The sequence below is a fragment of the Heteronotia binoei genome, chromosome 2, assembly GCF_032191835.1.
Source record: "Heteronotia binoei isolate CCM8104 ecotype False Entrance Well chromosome 2, APGP_CSIRO_Hbin_v1, whole genome shotgun sequence".
Taxonomy (NCBI): Eukaryota; Metazoa; Chordata; class Lepidosauria; order Squamata; family Gekkonidae; genus Heteronotia; species Heteronotia binoei.
In genome coordinates this window covers 172,700,519-172,720,684 of record NC_083224.1, presented here as the reverse complement: position 1 = coordinate 172,720,684, position 20,166 = coordinate 172,700,519, and the positions used below count along the sequence as shown (strand labels likewise).

At 45.1% G+C, this 20,166-nt stretch overlaps 1 protein-coding gene across 1 annotated transcript in view; it reads left to right on the top strand.

Annotated features, from left to right (window-relative positions):
• Positions 1-512: 512 nt before the first annotated feature.
• TNR (tenascin R) overlaps positions 513-20,166 on the top strand; it is a 599,486-nt gene continuing 579,832 nt past the window's right edge. The window contains exon 1 of the mRNA XM_060232476.1: positions 513-552. The gene's annotated coding sequence lies outside the window, so the exon portion shown is untranslated. The remainder of the gene's footprint in view (positions 553-20,166) is intronic.

Here is a 20,166-nt window from a genome sequence, read left to right as displayed (position 1 = left end):
GTTCACCACCACCACCACCAAATCCCAGGTCAGGCTATTACGAGGGGACTCTCTGGTGATCTGTTTTTTAATGTACGCTGCGTTTGATTTTTGAGGTTGGTTTTCTCTATTTGGCCACTAGGTGGCTCCTTGCAGGCTGAAGGAGAAGAGAGACAGAAAGGGGGAAAAACCCACGCTGGTAAAATTGAACGGAGAGAGCTAAGAAGGAGAGCGCAAAAAAAAAAAAAAGACCGAGGAATCAACCAGCTGCGCGATGGCTGTTATCTCGACCCAAGTAGACTGAGAGAGGAGGCTCAGAGAAGACTTGCTCCCGGCCGACTGAGCTCGCTCACTTCCCTCCCCCCCGCCTCTTTACCTGATTCCTCCTCCCCGCCCCCAGCTTTGCTTCTTGCCGGCTCCCTTTCTCCTTCTATGAAGAGGAGACGGGCGGGGGGTTGAAGAACCCAGGAGACCTGCCGGCGTGGGACAACCAAGCCCAGGAGGGGGGCTCTCGGAACAAGAGCGTCCCTTTGGCGTGGAGCGTCCCTTTGGCGTGGCTGCCTCCAAACCTGGGTAAGTCCGGCTTTTGACTTGCGGGTTTGCCGGTTTCAGCACCAAGGAGAGCGACGCAATGGGCCGCTGCCGGGTTTGCGCCCCTTTTCGGTTCTTGGCAATTGAGCTTGGCTCTCTCGGTTGGCACCCTGTATTTATTCAAGGGAGTAGGCAGCTGCTCCGGGCGTGTGTGTGTGTGTTCTTAAAGACAGGTGGAGGTGTGTAGTCGTGTATAGGTGTGTGTGACAGGCTGTTGGGGAGAGCACACCGATTAACTCTTTCCTGGAGGATAGAAGGGGTTGAGGAGCCTGGGGTCGCCTCGGTGGCCATGTGGGGGTGTGCGCGGTTGGTTGGCTGGTTGTTTTTCTGTGCTGCCCTGCGGATGAAGCAGGATGGGCGAGTAGCCAGATTTGTCTCCCCCCTGAACTGGATCTTCAGCCTGCGAAGGTTGGCGTGAGACCCTGCAAGCTATTAATAGGGTTTGTGCAAACGCTTGGTACCCCCTCCTGGGGTACAGATGGTGGCAAGCGGAGGAGGGAGTGTTGGGGCACATGCTAATTAAGAGCAGCTGTGGTTTTCTCTTTTTTCCCCCTTGGGAGTTTGAGGGCGAGCTGCACTTTTGAGTCCAGACTTGTTAAAATGAGGTTAAAGAGAGTCAACTTATTCCTGGTGCCTTCAGTGAAAGGAAAGATACTGGGAGGCGGGCGGGGGGGGGGTGCCACTTTTTTTTTTTTTTTGCATGCTAAATAGGCCAGAGAGACTCAGAAGAATGCAGCTGCTATGATGAAGCTCCTTTCTCTGCTCTTCTGTTGTGATCCCCACTGTTCCAAGTCGTCAGCTTTGGGTTCTTTTTCTACCTTAAGCCTCCTTGACTTGATGCAAGCCTCTTTCCCTGCTTGTCCTGCTTTTGTCACTTGTCCTTTAAAAGGCACAATGAGCATGGGTTGGTATGCAGGCAGCTCAGCTTTTATTTAAAATTGTTTTTTAGAACTGAGGCAGGATGGAAAGAGATGCTTAAGCTCATGCAAAGGACTTATGCTGAGTGAAGCTCTGTTTACTTTTTCCATTTGAACATTCAGCCCTCCCCCTGCCCCCTCACAGCCAAACCCTCAAACTACCTTTGTAGTTCGTCTCCCTTTCCAAGGCTGCTTGCCATACGATTGGGTTTGTGTGCAGAGAAGAAGCTGTGTTCTCGAAAACCTCCGATGCTCATTTGGGTTTATGGAATTACGTTCTTGGTTCTTTGCACGCTGACTTGGATTGTCCTGTTGGCTGTTTGCACATCCAGTGCCAATGCGTTCTGAACTGGACATGCATCTGTGCTGCTTGGAAACGCCTTCATTTTTACTTGTTTTGAACTTGCTAGGAGTTCTGTATCAGGAGCCCCCTAGTTACAGAGTTACGTAATCTCACCAATTAATTAATTAATTAAATTATGTTGAAACTTAAGCATTCTTTTTTATTTTATATGCCCTAGTTTCCTTTGCCTATTTCCCTCATTCTTTAGCTTTTTTTTAAAAAAGCCTTTCTCCTTAAAATAGACAAAGTTCCCTGCCTATGGTCAATTTCCAGTTCTATTTCTGTCCGGTCATGTGTCTTTTCTGAATCAAAGTAATCAGAACTGTAAATTGATAGTGAAGTTGAAGCCAAACTGTTGACTTTTATAAAAACATAGTTGGGCATGTCGTTTTGTACTTATGGACTAAGCAATCCATCATACTCGGTTTGTTTTGTGTGACATTGACATTTCTATGACATTGATGTGGTTTTGAAATCTTGCTTGTCAATGGAAATAGTGAAAAAAATATCTTTAAAAGTTCATACAATGCCTTTTATTCTACTTGACGTGTTGGGAATAGCATCGCAAACTTCTCATATGCACAGTTATAGAGTACAACTGGAAGCTTGCATGAGTACAGGGTAACTTGATCTGAAGGGTTTGTCAAAACCAAAAACCTCACTGCACTAGTTTCTTGGAACAAGGGTGGGATAACAATGAAACTGATGGATTCACCCATGCAGATTTTCCCATGCAGAGACTCTTGTCTATGGGCGCACAGACTCACAGCCGTTTTTGAGCCCCCACAAGACTGTGTGGTTTTGCTACAACAGACCCAGTAGGGCTGCCCTTCTGCTGTGTATGCATGAATTCAAGCAGGATCCCTCTTTTTAGGCAGAGTGGAATAAATGATGTATAGATGTATATCACAAAAGCCCGTAGTGGATGGAAAACGGGAGAGATCCCGTAATGTCAGTTTTTGCATCGGATAAGAATCTGTCATTTTCCAAGGAGGTCTTGAAGCAAATAAATGCAAGTAGTTATCAGCGCTGTCTACAAATCATTACTATAAACAGTTTCATGTATTGTATTCTTGAAAAAGATGGTTATAGACTTTTTCCTGCAGCAATCATACATTGCATTTATGGTAATACAGGGCTTTTTAAACTGTGTTCCAAGGGACAAACAATAAGATTACTCGAAATTTGTTTTGGTGCCTCCAAGAGAAGATTGTCATGTCCTGCATACCTAGACTTTTGGGATGGGCCAGATAAAGTCCTTTTGGTCAGTTACCAGGATTTGTCTGCTTTACTGTGACAACCTTCCATATTTCCATTGCTTTGTATCCTATCATTCCACTCAGCCAAATATGAGACATTCATTTGGTCCAAGGAGCTTTCCTCCAATTACAGGCATAAAGAAGTAGGAAGTCAAGGGACATCGATGCTAGATTGTGGTTCTCTAATCAAACACAACTGTTGCTATGTCTGGATCTTAATTCCAAAGTGAGCCACTTGGAAAGCCACTGGTTTGGTTGAAAAGATATTAAAAGTGGAATAAAGTTGGTAATAGTGAAAAAGCATCTCTGGAAGTTGATTTTGCCTACCAGCAGCGCTCTTTTTCTAGCAGGAGCTCCTCTGCATATTAGGCCCCGCCCCCCTGATGTATCCAATCCTCTTGGAGCTTACAGTAGGCCCTGTACGAAGAGACCTCTAAGCTCTTGGAGAATTTATTTATTTAGTTCAATTTATATCCTGCCGTCCCCGCTGAAGCGGGCTCAGGGCGGCTTACATATTCATGCATATGTATAGGTATAACATATAATAAATAGGATAAAAGCCATAAAACAATTTAACAACCATAAGACATATACATTTACATTTCTACATTTCGGTGCTATGATCTTACAATCAGATTTATGTTTTCTGTAAACGAGTCTTTTGCAAATGAGCACACAGCTCAAGGTTTTGCAAGTGAGCAAGTGATTGACTACATCAGGGGGTGTGGCCTAATATGCAGAGGAGCTCCTGCTAGAAGAAGAGCCCTGCCTACCAGTACTGGACTTCCCCTACCATGTTGCCCCTACAGGGGAATGATGGATATGCTGTGGAACCCTACCGCATTCATGCATGGTGATTCTGAAGTTCAACATGGCTAACCAGCACTGTATTCCTCTGCAGCCCATTATCAGACTTGAGTTCCTTGATGTAACGTGTAGCAAAAGGATTAGAATGGAGAGACTAGCATCCAGATGTCTCCTCTTCTTGTAGGACCTTGTACCAATCTCACTCCCTGAGCCAAGCTAATCTACCTCACAGGGCTGTTGTGAAATATGACAGAGGAGTGAAGAACCATGCATGCCACCTTGAACTCCTTGGAGGAAGGGTATAATGAAAAGGCAATTTTTAAAAGTTAGGGTGGGGAAGGTTTTCTTGAGTCTGAAATCCACTCTAGCGACCTTATAGTATTATGAATCAATTCAAACCCCACTCCCCTTTTAATGCCTTGCAGCAGCCTAAGGCTTCTGTAATGTGCAAATTCCACCAATAAGAGGTCCACAAAATTCAAATGCTTGCATGAGCACATGAGCATGAGCAAAAAACCCTTAAAAAGCTGCACTTGATTAACTACCCTGGTTGCAATTTTGGAGCGGGGCTGCGGCTCAGCAGTAGAGCATCTGCTTTGCACAGTCCACAGTATTTCCAGTGCTTTCAGGTAGGGAGTGATGTGAAAGACTTCTATGACCCTAGGAAGTTGCTGCCAGTCAGAGCAGGCAGTGTCGACCTTCAGAGACAAAAGTGTCCAACTCAGTATCTGGCAGCTTTTGATGTTATGTATTTTTCCACAGCAAACAGTTCATGTGATATTCTGAGTTGTCCTATGAATCCAACATGGAAGTAATCGCTGTTGTATTTCAGAGGAAGCTGCGAACACAGAAATCCATAAGTTGTAGGCAAGTGAAGGTCATTTTGACGACGTGTTTTGCTTGGCGCTCTGCTCTCAGCCTCCCTTTAGCAGGGCTATTAAATAATGGATACCGCTACCACTGAGAATATAAGAGAATCTTCTTACTCATTACAAGGGCTGCGAGTCTGCATTAACTGTCTTTCCTCTGGCTCTCCAGAGCAGAGACACCACCACTGGGTTTTTTTCTCAAAGGGGGAAATTCTGAAAATAGTGTAAATTTAAAAAAGAAAAGTTCCCGAGTGGCTGGCTCATTTTCTATGAACTGCAGCAACAGAAATCTCCATTTTTTGCTTGCCCAGACTTAGGACTACTGTCAATGGAAGAAGGGGTGTGTCCGGAGGAGGGTGTGTGTGTAGGATTTCTGAGTTGCGTGTGGCTTAAAAACACACACACATTGGTAGTTAGCCATTAGCTGATTAAACTCTTGGCATGGAGTATAAGGCATTTTCCAGAGGAACAGAAGCAGCGACACCAGACACTCTATGCTCTCCCCCCCCACACACACACTTTTAAAATAAAAAGCATTTTTTAAAAGCGTATGAATTTTGAGTGTGCTTCCATCCACCTCCCACCCTTACAGTCCTCTGTGGGGCTGAAGAACATTGTATGCGCTGTGCTTTAGGAGGGTCATCTCGCCCTACTGGTTAGCAACTACAGCTTCTCCTTCTGCCATTGAGCCAGAGATCTCTCTCTCTCTGAGCATTCCCCCACCCGGCTCCATTCCCACCCAGAGAGCCACTGGTGATTAATCAGATGTTACAGATCTTCCTCCAAAGCAAATAATTCAATCTCAAAGGAAAGTTGTCATGGTGCAAAGACTGCCCGGGCATCTTCTGCCGCCCATACAAATCCTGGCGAGCTGCAATTAACAACCACAGTTTCCTGATGCTGGGGAGTTGCACGTACGAGGAGAGAAATAGATGCCTCTGTGAATCATCGGTTGTCATGATCCGTGTGTGGCTTGCATGGGCTTTTCTGAATACGAGTGCGATTCAAATTAAGAAATGTGTCGCGTTGGTAGCTGCTCTCTGACAGAGAGCAAGCTGGTGCTTGATGCCTGGGAGGAAGGAGGATCGTTATTCCCACATGAGTTGGCTTGCTGTTCCTCGAGTCTTGGCACTGCTCAAGAAACAGTCCTGTGGCATCCTGGGGTTTTTGCAGAGTAAGCAACAAAGGAGAAGGTGCTCAAGTAGGGACTAACTGGTTTAAGCCAGTTCGGTGTAGTGGTTAAGTCCGCTTTCAAGGGTTGGGATCCCTTGACCTAGACAGTGTAGAAATGCACATGGCATATTCTTCAGCTTTAAAAATTATTTATACAATGCACTCTGGTTTTCCAGATAACTAGGAGGAGCAAGTAACAAGATGGGGCACTGAGGACCTGTATGTAACTAAACAAGATATAGAATCAGGACAACACAGGCTGTCTTGATTCTGTATTCTACACCATCAAGAGAGCCAGTTTGGTGTAGTGGTCAACTGCATGGACTCTTATCTGGGAGAACCGGGTTTGATTCTCCACTTCTCCACTTGCAGGTGCTGGAATGGCCTTGGGTCAGCCATAGCTATCGCAGGAGTTGTCCTTGAAAGGGCAGCTGATGTAAAAGCTCTCAGCCCCACCCACCTCACAGGGTGTCTGGTGTGAGGGAAGGAGATAAAGGAGATTGTAAGCCACTCTAGACTCTGATTCAGAGAGAAGGGTGGGGTATAAATCTGCGGTTTTCTTCTTCTTCTTAATGGGATGAGTATTTTTGTAGACAGCTGGTTGCAGGAACCACCTTGGGACCTATCCAAGTATTAATTGCTGGGATGAAATTACAACAAATACTGATTTGGGGATTACACAGGCCCTTCCTATTTTATTTGTATTCCCTTCAAGTTCAGTTCAAACACAATAGTTGTATCCTGTGGTGGGGAGTTCCATATATAAGAAAAAAATGGTTGCAATTTCCCCCTTCAATTTGTTCCAAAAACCTGCTGAATTTCTGTCCTGTACTTCCTAAATGCCTTGCCTTATTGGCTGTTCCGTGTTCATTTTCTTCAGATCAGGCATGGTGTAAGAGTAGCCACAATAACTCAAGGGCTCCACACTCCCACCTACGGAGAAAGCAGTTTGTGCAGAGCCATTGATTCAATATGGCTACAGAGAACTGTACACAAATATGTGTCCAAACTTTGATGATAATACTGGATTTATATTTCTCCATCCACTCCGAATCTCAGAGTCTCAGAATGGCTCACAATCTCCTTTATCTTCCTCCCCCAAAACAGATACCCTGTGAGGTGGGTGGGGCTGGAGAAGACTCTCATAGCAGCTGCCCTTTCAAGGACAACCTCTGCCAGAGCTATGGCTGACCCAAGGCCATTCCAGCAGGTGCAAATGGAGGAGTGGGGAATCAAACCTGGTTCTCCCAGTTAAGAGTCCGCACACTTAACCACTACACTAAACTTTGCCTTTCCTTGGCCATGAGTACAAAAATAATTAACTCTCAGGTCACATATAGAACAAGATGTGGCAAGGCACCCAAACCCATGTTCCTAATGGAATAAGCATTGTGTTAAACGTCTCTAGTGAGAGCCAGTTTGGTGTTGTGGTTAAGTGTATAGACTCTTATCTGGGAGAACTGGGTTTGATTTCCCACTTCTCCACTTACAGCTGCTGGAATGGCCTTGGGTTAGCCATAGCTATTGCAGGAGTTTCAATCCAATCCAATCACACCTTTATTTGCATAACGAAAAGAGATATACAGAGACTTGCCAACCAAACAACAATCTGATATGTCTGTTCAAAGCATAAAAGGCTAAACTAAGATTAAGATCACAATAAAACCTGCTTAGAATAATTTTTAACAATTTCAGCCAAGAATTTGGCAACAGCTTTTGTGGTATCAATTATGTTGTCATTTAATAGGAAACAGCAATCAATCCTATTTTCTTGAATGTAGGACGGTAAGGAAAGACTATCTAACAGAACCTTCCGGAGATTAGTATACATTTGGTAGTTCAATAAAGTATGCTGGATGGAATCTGGCGAGCATCACCTGCATAGACATAGGAGAGCCAGTTTGGTGTAGTGGTTAAGTGTGGGGACTCTTATCTGGGAGAACTGGGTTTGATTCCCCACTCCTCCATTTGCATCCGCTAGCATGGCCTTGGGTCAGCCATAGCTCTGGCAGAGGTTGTCCTTGAAAGGGCAGCTGCTGTGAGAGCCCTCTCCAGCCCCACCCACCTCACAGGGTGTCTGTTGTGGGGGAGGAAGGTAAAGGAGATTGTGAGCCTCTCTGAGACTCTTTGGAGTGGAGGGCGGGATATAAATCCAATATCATCATCATCATCATAGACAATGTCTCTCGCTAAAGGGGACTTGAAGAAATCTCCCATAGAGAACATTGAAGGGAAATGCATTCATCCTAGCCAGCATAAAAACTCTCCGATGTTGCAAATTATCTAGTTCAGATAAATATTTGGCCATTTTCCTGGCCATCTGATCAAGTCCATGTGAGGCAGGAGAGCAGGTATAAAATTGGACAGGACATAGTTTATGATTAGTGTTGTTTTAAAAATTTAGTGGATTAGTGTTGTTTTAAAAAAATTTATGCTGTTTTATAATTTTAATTGTGTTTTATGTGTTTAATGTGTTTTAATTATTGTATTTATATCATGTCTTATTGAATGTTGTTAGCCGCCCTGAGCCTGCCCAGGCGGGGAGGGCGGGATACAAATAAAAATTAATAATAATAATTAATAAAAAAATAATATGAGATTCTAGATCTAAGATTCTCTGTTTGATAAATCTAAAATTATAAGATTCATCAGATAAAAATAGATCGTCAATTGCAATTCCCATGTGTTTGAGCTTCGACATGATTCTATCTTGCCAAACAGCATTATAAAGGTCTCTTTTTAGGTAGTTGAGCAAGCTGGCTGGTTCAGCCCTATAAAATATCCATAACTAATATTTAAAAGTTAATAATAATAATAATAATAATAATAATAATAATAATAATAATAATAATAATAATAATTATATTTTATTTATACCCCGCCCTCCCCGCTGAGGCAAGTCCAAGCTTTTGTTTTCAATCAGAGATTGGCCTGTTTCTGAACAGATTACAAAATAAGGGACACGGTTGGGGATTCCTAAAAGTTGTTGCAGAAATACAGCCTGGATATTTTCTATTTTTTGGTTCAGAGCATTAATCCACAGAGGGATACCATACAAAATTTGTGATAGTGTTTTAGCATTAAAAGCTCTAATTGCAGCAGGCAAACATTGGTTACCTTTTTATAATAAAACTGTTTAATCTGAGATGAAGAACAACTAGCTATATTTATTATTCTGTCATGGTGAACTGCCCATTTGAGACTGTAATTAAAGGTTATGCCTAAATATTTAAAGCATTTGGATTGCTCAATTTCCTGCTTGCCTATATACCATTTTTGTGGTCACCAACTTTTAGAAAAGACCACAACCTTAGATTTGGAATAGTTTATAGCAAGTGAGTTAAGCTGGCAGTAGTTGTTAAAAGCTTTCAGGTATCACTGCAGGCCGACTCTTGTGCAGGAAAGTATAGTATCATCAGCATACAATAATATTGGGACTGAGAGATCATTTAACTTAGTGGGTGCCCATTTATGGAACTAAGATATTGTGCCATATCATTTAAGAAAAGATTAAAAAGATGTGGGGCTAACACACACCCTTGTTTAACTCCTTTACAAACTGGTATTTTTTTCAGTTAGGTGTCCTATAGATGAGAATTTTACCTGGCAAGTTGTATTTGTATGTAAATTCTTTAATAGATTTAACAGATTTAAGATCCTTTAGTTTATTCCATAGTTTGTTTCTGTCCACAGAGTCGAATGCACTCTTCAGATATATAAAAGCTACATAGATATATGTATTCATATATTTGTCGGCCAGAAAAGCCAATGTGACACAATGGTCAATAGTAGATTTTTTTTTTTGAAAAACCTATTTGTTCTAGGCCAATAATGTTTTCCGAAAGTATCCAATCTGTCAACCGACATTCTAAATGTTTTGCATATAGTTTGCCCATAATGGATAATAAACTAATGGGGCGAAAATTCTCGGGAAGATTTAAATTACCTTTTTTATAGATGGGAACAATTATGGAGTTAAGCCAGGAATCATTTTAAGTCTGGGAGGTTCAAAAAATTAGGAATGGCAATTACAAATTCAAATACAGTTGCTGAAGCCCTATTTGAACTTGCCTTGCTGATTAATCTTTGCAGCTCTAAAGCTGAGGTGGTGAAATTAGGTAGTCCTAATATGTCCAAATGGTTTGACCAGGACTGCTATTCTTGGAAAAAGAAATTACGAGACTTATTTAAGGAAGCCCAATATAGCAGAGATCCACAGAAGCTATATTGCAGGAGTTGTCCTTGAAAGGGCAGCTGCTGTGAGAGCCCTCTCAGCCCCACCTACCTCACAGGATGTCTGTTGTGGGGGGAGAAGATATAGGAGATTGTAAGCCCCTCTGAGTCTCTGATTCAGAGAGAAGGGTGGGGTATAAATCCGCAGTCGTCGTCTTCTTCTTTGTGGGATGCTTTTTTAGTGTTTGTTTTTCCACCCTTGGTGAAACACCTTGGAATGCTACAACAGAAGCACAAGAAAGATACATATTCCTTAAAAAAATTATTATAGGCATTTTCCCTTACAAGGAAACTTATTTCACACATCCAGCTAAATGGTAGCTTGCTGGCGAACCTTTCAACTGCTCGGACTTGCAGCTAGAACTAGAGTCTGCAAGGTTTAAGGGCCACTTCACACCTGACACTGTTCTTATACAGTCTCCCCACACAGAGTGCCCATGTATTCTACCCCATCTGAAAATCATAAGAGGCAAGAGACGGTGGCTCAATGGTAGAGCATCTGCTTGGTAAGCAGAAGGTCCCAGGTTCAATCCCCGGCATCTCCAACTAAAATGGGTCCAGGCAAATAGGCAAGAAGAACCTCAGCTTGAGACCCTGGAGAACCACTGCCAGTCTGGGTAGACAATACTGACTTAGATAGACCGAGGGTCTGATTCAGTATAAGGCAGCTTCATATATTCATATATGTTCATAGGGGAGGGATGGTGGCTCAGTGGCAGAGCATCTGCTTGGGAAGCAGAAGATCCCAGGTTCAATCCCTGGCATCGCCAAATAAAAAGGGTCCAGGCAAAGAGGTATGAAAAACCTCAGCTTGAGACCCTGGAGAGCCGCTGCCAGTCTGAGTAGACAATATTGACTATGATGAACCGAGGGTCTGATTCAGGATAAGGCAGCTTCATATGTTCATGTCAGGGTCTTTTGGGTTGCTGTCACAAGTGACTGGAATCTGCTTCTGTAGCCTAACCATATAATTGCAGAGAAAGAAATGCTTGCATGGTTTTTGTGCATGATGGCATGAAATTAACTTTACGCAGAAAGATATCCTGTGTGGAGAAGCTCTGCGATTCCCCTAATCAGTCCTTCGTGCCAAGCAGTCCATACTGTGCATTTGTGGTTAATCCCTTCTTTGATTGGCTGGGGGGCGGGGGGAAATGCAACTGGCAGATACAGAGGCGGAGGTATCATTAGGATAATGTCAGGTGAGGTTTTGGGCAAGTTATGTAAGTAAATACAAGGGTGCTGTTGTCAGTTCAGTGTCAGGAGAAGTCTGTTCATTCATAAAAACAATCTAAGCAGAGGAGAGAAGAACCACAGAACGTGTCCCCTGAGCAAATTTTGTATGTCCATATGTGGTAGCTGTGTTCCTGCCTTCAGGGCCCTGTAGGCAGAATCCCCTTTGACTAGGCTGCAATCACACTCACTAAATAATGCACTTTCATTCCACTTTCAGTGCACTTTCCAGCTAGATTCTATTGCGTGAAGTAGCAAAATCCAGTTGCACGGTGCACCGAAAGCTGATTGAAAATGCATCATTTAGTGGGTGTAATTGAAGCAATTGGCATGCTTTGCAGGAAGCTAGGCTCAGGCTTTTTCAGTGGCAACCTCATGCCTCTGGAACAGCTTCCCAGAAGACATTTGGGGGAGGGGGGGTGATTCTGCTCCCTGGCTTCTGGTGAGGCTGCAAGAGTTATTCTGGAAAGCTGTTGGGATAGACTGAGCCTGGGAGAAGGAGGAATATCTTACTACTGGGACATAATGGTTTTTTTAGCTGTAGGTTTTAATCTGAAGGTTTAATGTTTGTTATTATATTGTTCCTTAGGTCCTGAGATACTTGGGAGAAAGGTGGCTATCAAGAGCAAGTTTCAGCCTAGCCCCTCATATTATTTGGGCTTCCTCTTCACCTCTTTTGCTCCTACCAGCTGTCTTTGGTTCTCCGTAATGCAGCCTATTGTGTGACTGTCTCTGTGCTCAAGCTGTTCATCTCGTGCATATTTCCAGGATGTATTTGATGCTCAACGCAGCTTGTGCTTTATGCAGTTTGGTGCAGTGGTTAAGAGTGGCGGAATTTAATCTGGAGGAACTGGGTTTGATTCCCTACTCCTCCACAGGCAGCTGTTGGTGTGAGCTTGGGTCAGTCATAGCTGTATCAGAGCTGTTCTCTCAAGAGCACTTCTCGGTCAGAGCTCGCTCATCCCCCACCTGTCTCGCAGGGTGTCTGTTTTGGGGAAGAAGAAAGAAATATTGGATTTATAACCTGAAGCATATTCTGAATCTCAGAGTTTCAAAGTGGTCACAATCTCCTTTACCTCCCCCCCCCCCACAATAGACACCTTGAGGTAAGTGGGGCTGAGAGAGCTCTTACAGCAGCTGCCCTTTCAAGGACAGCTCCTACAAGAGCTATGACTGACCCAAGACCATTCCAGCAGCTGCAAGTGGAGGAGTGGGGAATCAAACCTGGTTCTCCCAGATAAAAGTCTGTGCACTTAACCACTACACCAAACTGGGAGAGGAGGGAAAGGAGATTGTAAGCTGCTCTGAGACTCAGAGTGAAGGGTGGGGTATAAATTCAGTCTCCTCTTCCTCCTCCTGTAAAATTCCTGTAACTTTATCATGATATAGCAACTGCCATTTTTAAATCATCTTCTGGAAAATTGTCTTCTGATGGTGGGCTGGGGGAGGCAGCAGCTAAGAGATGACCATTCATAGGAAAGAGCTGTGTGGGCTCACCCTTGTTGTGGCAAATACCTCTGCATTCCCAGGAGCAATGATTTTGCAACAGAAAATTGCTGCCATGTGGATGCAGCCTCAGGAAGTTGCAGCAGGCAGTCCACAAGGGCGAGAGTGGTGATTTCCCAGAAATAAGTGCCTCTGGCTCTATGAACAGGAGCATGGTGTAACTTGGAGCCCGTACTAGGTTTAGCAGGTCCCCCCTGGCCAATGGCAGGGAATGGGGAGAACATTGCCTGCTCCAGGTTGGAAAATTCCAGGAGAGTTGGGGGCAGAGCCTGGGGAGGACAAGGACCTCAGTGGGCTACAATGCCATATGTGATGGACTGCGCTTTAAAAGCTCAGAAGTGCTGTGTAAATATGCAGATGACTGTGAAGGGTTATTGCTTCACAGAGCCAGAGAGCTTGAGTGACAGGCTGCTCAAAGAAAATTAGGTTGGTTAGCATCAGTTGAGCAGAAAGACTTCAGAACTGAATGCTGTTTGTTTATTATTATAACAGTCCTTAGATCAGTTATACAGAAGGAAAACACAAATATTCAAGATTCCAAGATTTTAAAATACTTTAAAACATTTTAAAACCAGTTTAAGAGCTTAATGCTAAAGAGAACTCAGTCTGAGTCTAGCTCTGACTGAGAAGAGTTGGGTGTTGATGACATGTGTGTTTAGCTCTGACTGATAGCAGTTTAACTTGAACAGAGAACTGGGAAGGTTGGCTGCAAGAGTGGGTAGATTGGTGAAGACTCCCATTCAGGCCAGAAGAAGGGATAGATCTTCTGAGAAAAGAAATTCCTTATCCAGTTAAAAAAGGGAGATAGCTCAAAGAGTGGAGTGATCCCTGGTCTGGTGTGTATAGAGGCTGCCTTCTGAAACCTGAAGAGTTAGTAGAACTCAGGAAAGTGTACTGGTGTGTTCAGTGAAGGAATTTAGGAACTGGATAGCCTATCCCTGCCTTCTGGAAACCAACATAGACAGTTAAGATCAAGGAAGTATACTGGGGTGTTTAGGAAACAGTGAAACAAAAGCCTTTCATCTTAGAAAGATTCTTAGACAGTATGAAAAGTTTAAGAAACTCTCAATTGCTTGAAACACATGAACTGTAGTCTCTGCCTATACTGTTTTACCTCAGAGTTCATTATTGATTTACCTCAGACATTTTACCCCTGATTTCACCTGACCTTTCCCCCTCTAAGTTGAATAAAATATTTTATTTTTGAACTTTTAAAAGTCTCTCATGTGCCATTTTAGTAATTTAAGTTAAAGGATAATCTTGTCCCTTTCTTCAGGTTCCTGGGCTGAGCCAGCAGCAAAATATCATACTGTGACAGGGTGGGAAAGCCATAGATCTTCGGAGAAGAAGAAACTAGATTAAAAAAGGGCTGCTCAGTTAGAAAAAGAGAAATGGGGGGGGGGGGAATCCTGCCTCTGAGGGATGGAAGGGGTCACCATACCATACAGTCCCCCCTTCAAAGCATCCATTTTCTCTAGGGGAACTGATCTCTGTGGTCTGGAGATAAGCTATAATTCCAGGGGATCCCCAAGTCCCACCTGGAGGTTTGAATCCCTAGACAATACCCTTATATCAGACATCACAGCCATTTTTTCTCTTTCTCTAATCCATCTGGGAAGGCAAGAGAAAAGCAGAAGTCTTTTTTTTCCTTGCTGTGGCTATCCAGCACAGCATTCAGCAGTTTTGTTTTTCTAACTGTGTGACCTTCTCGCAAAGCACCATTAGGCCTAGTTAGACCTCAGGACACTCGTCTTTGCATAATTATACTGTGTACTGCTTGCCTTTTGGACAACAGGGATCCCTAGACTGAGCACAGAATTTTTTGACGTTTCAGATAACAATTTTTTTTGACCTTTATTTGAGGAGTGTATGTGATTGTGGCTCTTCTCACCAGGGTTTTGCTAATGTCAATTTTCAGTGTAATTTTTTAAAAAACAAACAAACAACCCCTTTGGCTGAATCCTGCATGCATTCAGTCCTCTGTGATAATGCAAATATCTGAGACACATCCTAGATGTCTGAGCTTTTTTTGAGGTTCAGTCCAGCTCCATGTCCTAGGCTTACCTTCCTTCATGGTGACTGAGCATACAGAGACCTGTCAGGAGTACATTGGCCCTGTCCCCCTCCATGAAATTGCCAGTTTGTGAGCATAACACCTATGCATGAAGGCAATGTCTGGGAAGGGTTGTCAATCCCCAGATGGGGGCAAGAGATCCCCTGGTTTAGAGGCCCTCCCCCCACTTCAGGGTCATCAGAAAGTGGGAGGGGGGAGGGAAATGTCTGCTGGGCACTCCATTATTGCTTATGGAGACCAATTCCCATAGGGTATAATGGAAAATTGATCTGCAGGTATCTGGGGCTCAGGAGAGCTGTTTTTTTAGGTAGAGGCACCAAATTTACAGCATAGGATCCAGTGGCTCTCCTCAAAACACTCTCCAAGTTTCAAAAATATAAGTCCAGAGGGTTCAATTCTATGAGCCCCAAAAGAGAGTGCCCATATCCTTCATTATTTCCAATGGAGGGAAGGCATTTAAAAGGTGTGCAGTCCCTTTAAATGTGATGGCCAGAACTCTCTTTGGAGTTCAGTTATGCTTGTTACAACTTTGCTTCTGGCTCCACCCCCAAAGTCCCTGGATAATTCTTGGACCTGGCAACCCTATGTCCAGGTGTATGCTCCCTCCCTGTGATTGGGAACTTTTGGATAGCAGCATCTCCACCCGGAGTTACAGGGAGGGAGTGTACACATGGGCACTTCTCAGCACATGAGCACTGGGTTCATTAGCTTGAAAACTGTATGGAGGTAGGAAGCATTGGCTGAGAACAGACGGGCATTCTGGGGTGGCTGGGAGGCGGCTGAAAGCGGAAGGGCTCAAAAAGAGCCGTCCCGGAGCCTCCACACGATCCCCGGCCAGGTGGCCTCATTCCGTCCCTGTGGGGGCTGGGTGCAGGGAGGCCCCTCAGAAGTTCGTACTCTTTTTTTAATGGGTTGAGTGCTCATGCGCAGAAGTGCTCTGACTGGCCAGTAAAGAAAAAAAGCCGGAACCGGCTCGGGGTGGCTTGGTGCCTCAACACAGCCAAGTCACCTCGTGTGCGCCTTTCCCCTTCCAAATGGTGTGGAGGCGACTGGCGGCCGGCCCAAAAATTTGTGAGCACTTCCAAAGTGGTAGCTTTTTGAGCTGGGTGGAATGGCCTAGAGGACGGGGTGAGTGTGGGATGGGAGGTGTCACGACCCGGACCTGCAGGTAGAGACGGGCGGCTGCTGTTGCCCTGGCAATCGGCCAGGACGCTGGCAGCCGGCTACGGTGCTTTCAAGGAGCAGCACAAGCGTTATCTAGCAGTCCTAATTAGTCCCTACCATAAATCAGTCCAGCTGAAGGGAGAAGCAGGGCGCGTCGTCACAGGAATGCAGTGGGTCAAAAGCCAGAGGAAGCGAGCCGAATATATTCAAAGTACCTAAGCCAGTCCACAGAGCAAAAGCAGAGTCCAGTTCCAAGTCCAAGATTCAAGCCGGGTCAGGAGCAAACGGGTTCTCTCAGCAGGCAAGAGGGTGCAGGGCGTGGTCACGTCCGAGGAGGATCGTTCATTGCCAGCACAGTTTGCCCTAAGGCCAGGACTACAGATATACTGTGCTGGCTTGTTAACTCGTTAGTACTCCGGGCTTAGATCTCTCCTCCCACGCATGCGTGCTTCTTTCCGTCTGTCTTTGAACTCCTGCCGTCTCCTTTCACGGAGCCGGCTCACAGGTGGCGGGGATTCAGGAGGTGATGCACTAGGGCCCGGTGTGGCCTGATCAGTTTCAGGAGGGGATGAGCTAGGGCCTGGTGTGGCCTGGTCAGTTTCAGGTGGCTCCTGCTCTGGGTTAGCAAGGGCTGGGTCTGGTGCAGGCATGACAGGAGGCAGATGTTATTGTCTGCAGGGATCTGGGGGGCCGACTTCAGAGGCGTCTCTGAGGCGGCCCAAAGTGCTGGTCTGTAATCAGCTATCTTGTCTCTAAATTCTGGGCATGAACGGATTGTGTGTAAAGGGGTAGTGTATGCAGAGCCTTCAGCATGAACTGGGAACTTCCTGTATACTTGCTGATGCTTATCAAAGCCAAAAGCTAGACTAAGAAAGAATCCTTAAATATTTGCTTCTGAACAATCCTTAGGTTTCAGCAAGGTCCTATGAGAGGGATGTACCTTAGTTTGAATGCAACTACCATGCTCTATCATCTCATTGCCAGTCTTAGCACATGGATGACAAATAGGGGAAGAGGTAATACAGAAGTGTAAAATAGAGATAGAAGGGGGAGGATGTAACTCTCTTGCCTTTTAAAAGGAGAGATGCGTACTTAGTTGTTTCTTCACCAGAGTTTTCAATAATCCACAGGAACTGAACAATACATGGAGTCCTCAAAAAGATGTTAGAGGAGTGGGTGGGAAGTGCTAAATGTTTACTTAATGCAACCAGATTCCCTGGGTTGTAGATATTCACTTGCTCCTTGGATTTAAACTTCTAGAGTTGAAGTAAAACCTTCCTTCTCCAAATTCTCCTTTAATTGGAATTTCACCAATGACTCTTCTCCTGGTGTATGAGAAGCTAGTGAACAGTTGACAACTGGTATCCACATGAGACATTTACAAAGATTCTGCTGAAGTTGGCAGCTTTGGCCAGCATGTAGTAGCTGGTGCGAAACAGCATCCAATGTTTGGGAATCGGTTTGCTGCAGGATTTAGTAGATATACCAAAAGTGTCATCTAGAGCCTTTAAATTCGTCTGTTTCTAATTTTGATATTAAGATCAATGTCTAACATCAGACTCTGATTTTGGGAACTTTGACAGTACGTCGGATTTTGCACATTCTGTAAAGTTTATTTTCAGCTCTGATCCTGCTTGCAGACTTGAAGATCCTGTGTCCTCCTCACTCCAGCTGTACTGGTTTCTGGCAATTATTTTTCTCCTAGTAGCAGCTTTGGAGCAAGAGAACAATGATCTGTTCAGCATCTTCTGAGGCTGTAACCCAGTGACCTCCAATGTGGCTGCACGGAGAAGCTTCTTAGCATCTTTCCCAGTGCAGAGAGCCAATTCTGGCCTTCCTTCACATCACTGGAGCAGGTGCTTCAGAAGACCCCAGGAGGCATCATCTTTCTGTCTTCAGGGAACACCCATTCAGAAAGAGCTGCCTGCTTCATAAGAGGATGCTTGGCTTGGAACCTCCCAACATCTGGTCAATGCCTTCCATGGCGGCCACAGTGTGATTTGCCCTGCCTTCCAAGGCAGCCATTTTGTAGGGATGCAGCCACTGCCCTTTCCTAAAGTTTCAAAAGTGCCTGTGGACTCAACAGGATGGGGAAACTGCATATTAATCGCTGCTTTTCCTTTAAACTCTCCGTACTAAATAAGGCAAGACATACTACCACAGACAATGATCCTTTGGTAAAGCAGAACCAGCCCCTTTGCTCTCGTCCTATTCAAGACAAGGATCTTCTTCATGCGATTGCATTCCCAGCCTTTCCGCTCTTCCCAACATAGCTAGTGGCTCTGCTTATACATGCAGCCCGGCTTAGCTTTCAGGAGCTTTTAGGCTGCAGCTGGTGTTAATGCCCAATTTTGGCTGGCATTTCTGTCTTCCTGCTGGGGCTAGTCAGGCCTGACTGGTATTTTATATAACCCTGTCATTTCTGGCCTGGCCTGGCTGGGATGTTCTATGGCTGGCACCAGCGTTTGCTTGGATGGCATTTAGTCTGTTTCCTTGCCCAAGCAGCCAGAATTGCTTGATACTTCCTATCTTCTATGGCAGAATTTCTCTCGGGGTTGAAAGCAGGGATGGAGCAGGTGGCCTTCAATTGCGTCGCTTGTTTTCCTCTCCCCCTCTGTGCTTTTAGTCATCTCTCCCAGGCCAGGTTAAATCTGTGGCAGGAATACTGCAGGTGGTCCCTTAGGGGACAGTGATCTCTTCTGGCAGATCTCCAGCCGTATCAGGGCTGAGCCAAAGGTGCTTCCTTCCTTGGGTGTCATTTTTTTCACGAGTGTCAAAAAGCAGCACTCATTCTTCTGAGCATTTGTCATAAGTGCAGCATGTCATTTCAAGGCAACGCGTCAGATTTGGTGTAAGGGTTGTCCTGTTTGCCCTGTGTACAGAACTGAAGGGCACTGTAGGCATTTAATGGCATATACAGGGCTTTTTTTGAGCAGGAACATACGGGAACGCAGTTCTGGCTGGCTTGGCATCTACAAAAAAGCCCTGTGTGAAACAATGATGATGTCAGGGGATGTAGCTTAAGATGCAAATGAGTTCCTGCTGAGCTTTTTCCTACAAAAAAAAGCCTTGGGCATATATAATGTTAAAAGATGCTCATCTTCAGACCAATGCAGATGTCCACCTGGATCTTTACTGATACAAGATAGAGAAAGAAGGGTCGATTCCCTCTGATTCCCCGCCTCCCTTTTATCCAGCCCCTCATACTTCATGGAATATTTATAGCCAGGGCTTTCCTCCAAGAGCTTACAGGATTCTTCTTACAGGACCTACTGTAAGCTCTTGGAAGATTGGCTACATCAGGGGGGTGTAGCTTAATATGCAAAGGAGTTCCTGCTACAAAAAAGCCCTGTTTATAGCTCAGGGGAAGCTCCCAGCAGATGCAGTGGCTTTTGGGTGGCACCCAGGGAGCTGCTGTTGAAAATGAAAAGCAAGGAAGTTAGGATCCAACCAAGTGTGTTATTTTTCTGACATCTTATGATATCTCATTTTTCCTCACCTCTGCTTTACACTGGAATACTGCTTTTCCAACAGACTCCTGTTGATGCAGCCCAAGTATCTTTCAGAAGTTCGAGATGCAGTGTGATGCAAAGCCTGGAAGTGGTATAGACAGTCCCATAGCTATGAGGGGGCCTGTGGGGGCACAGCCCCCTGATGTCTGGGCAAGACCCCCTGACTGGAGGCCCCAAGCAGCCCCCGGGGCCTCTGCCATGGTTCTGGAGGCTGCTGCTAGCCCCGTGAGCATTTGGCAGGCGAGGGCAGAAGCAGTTCTAGCCTCCCGCTGGAGTTAAATGGCCGCCGATCAACTGTTTTGCGGGCCCTGTAACTAGCACAGGGGCTGGGGCTGCTTCTGCCTCCAGCCCTGCACACTATTTTAATGGTGGGGAAGGAAGGGGAGGGTGGTGGCGGGGAAAGCAGCAGGCAGAGGAGAGGAGGGAAGGGAAGCTCTTTCTTGCCTGCCCCTTGCCTGCCCCTTGCCACCACCCTCCCTTTCCCGCCATTAAAATAGCACTGCGGGGCT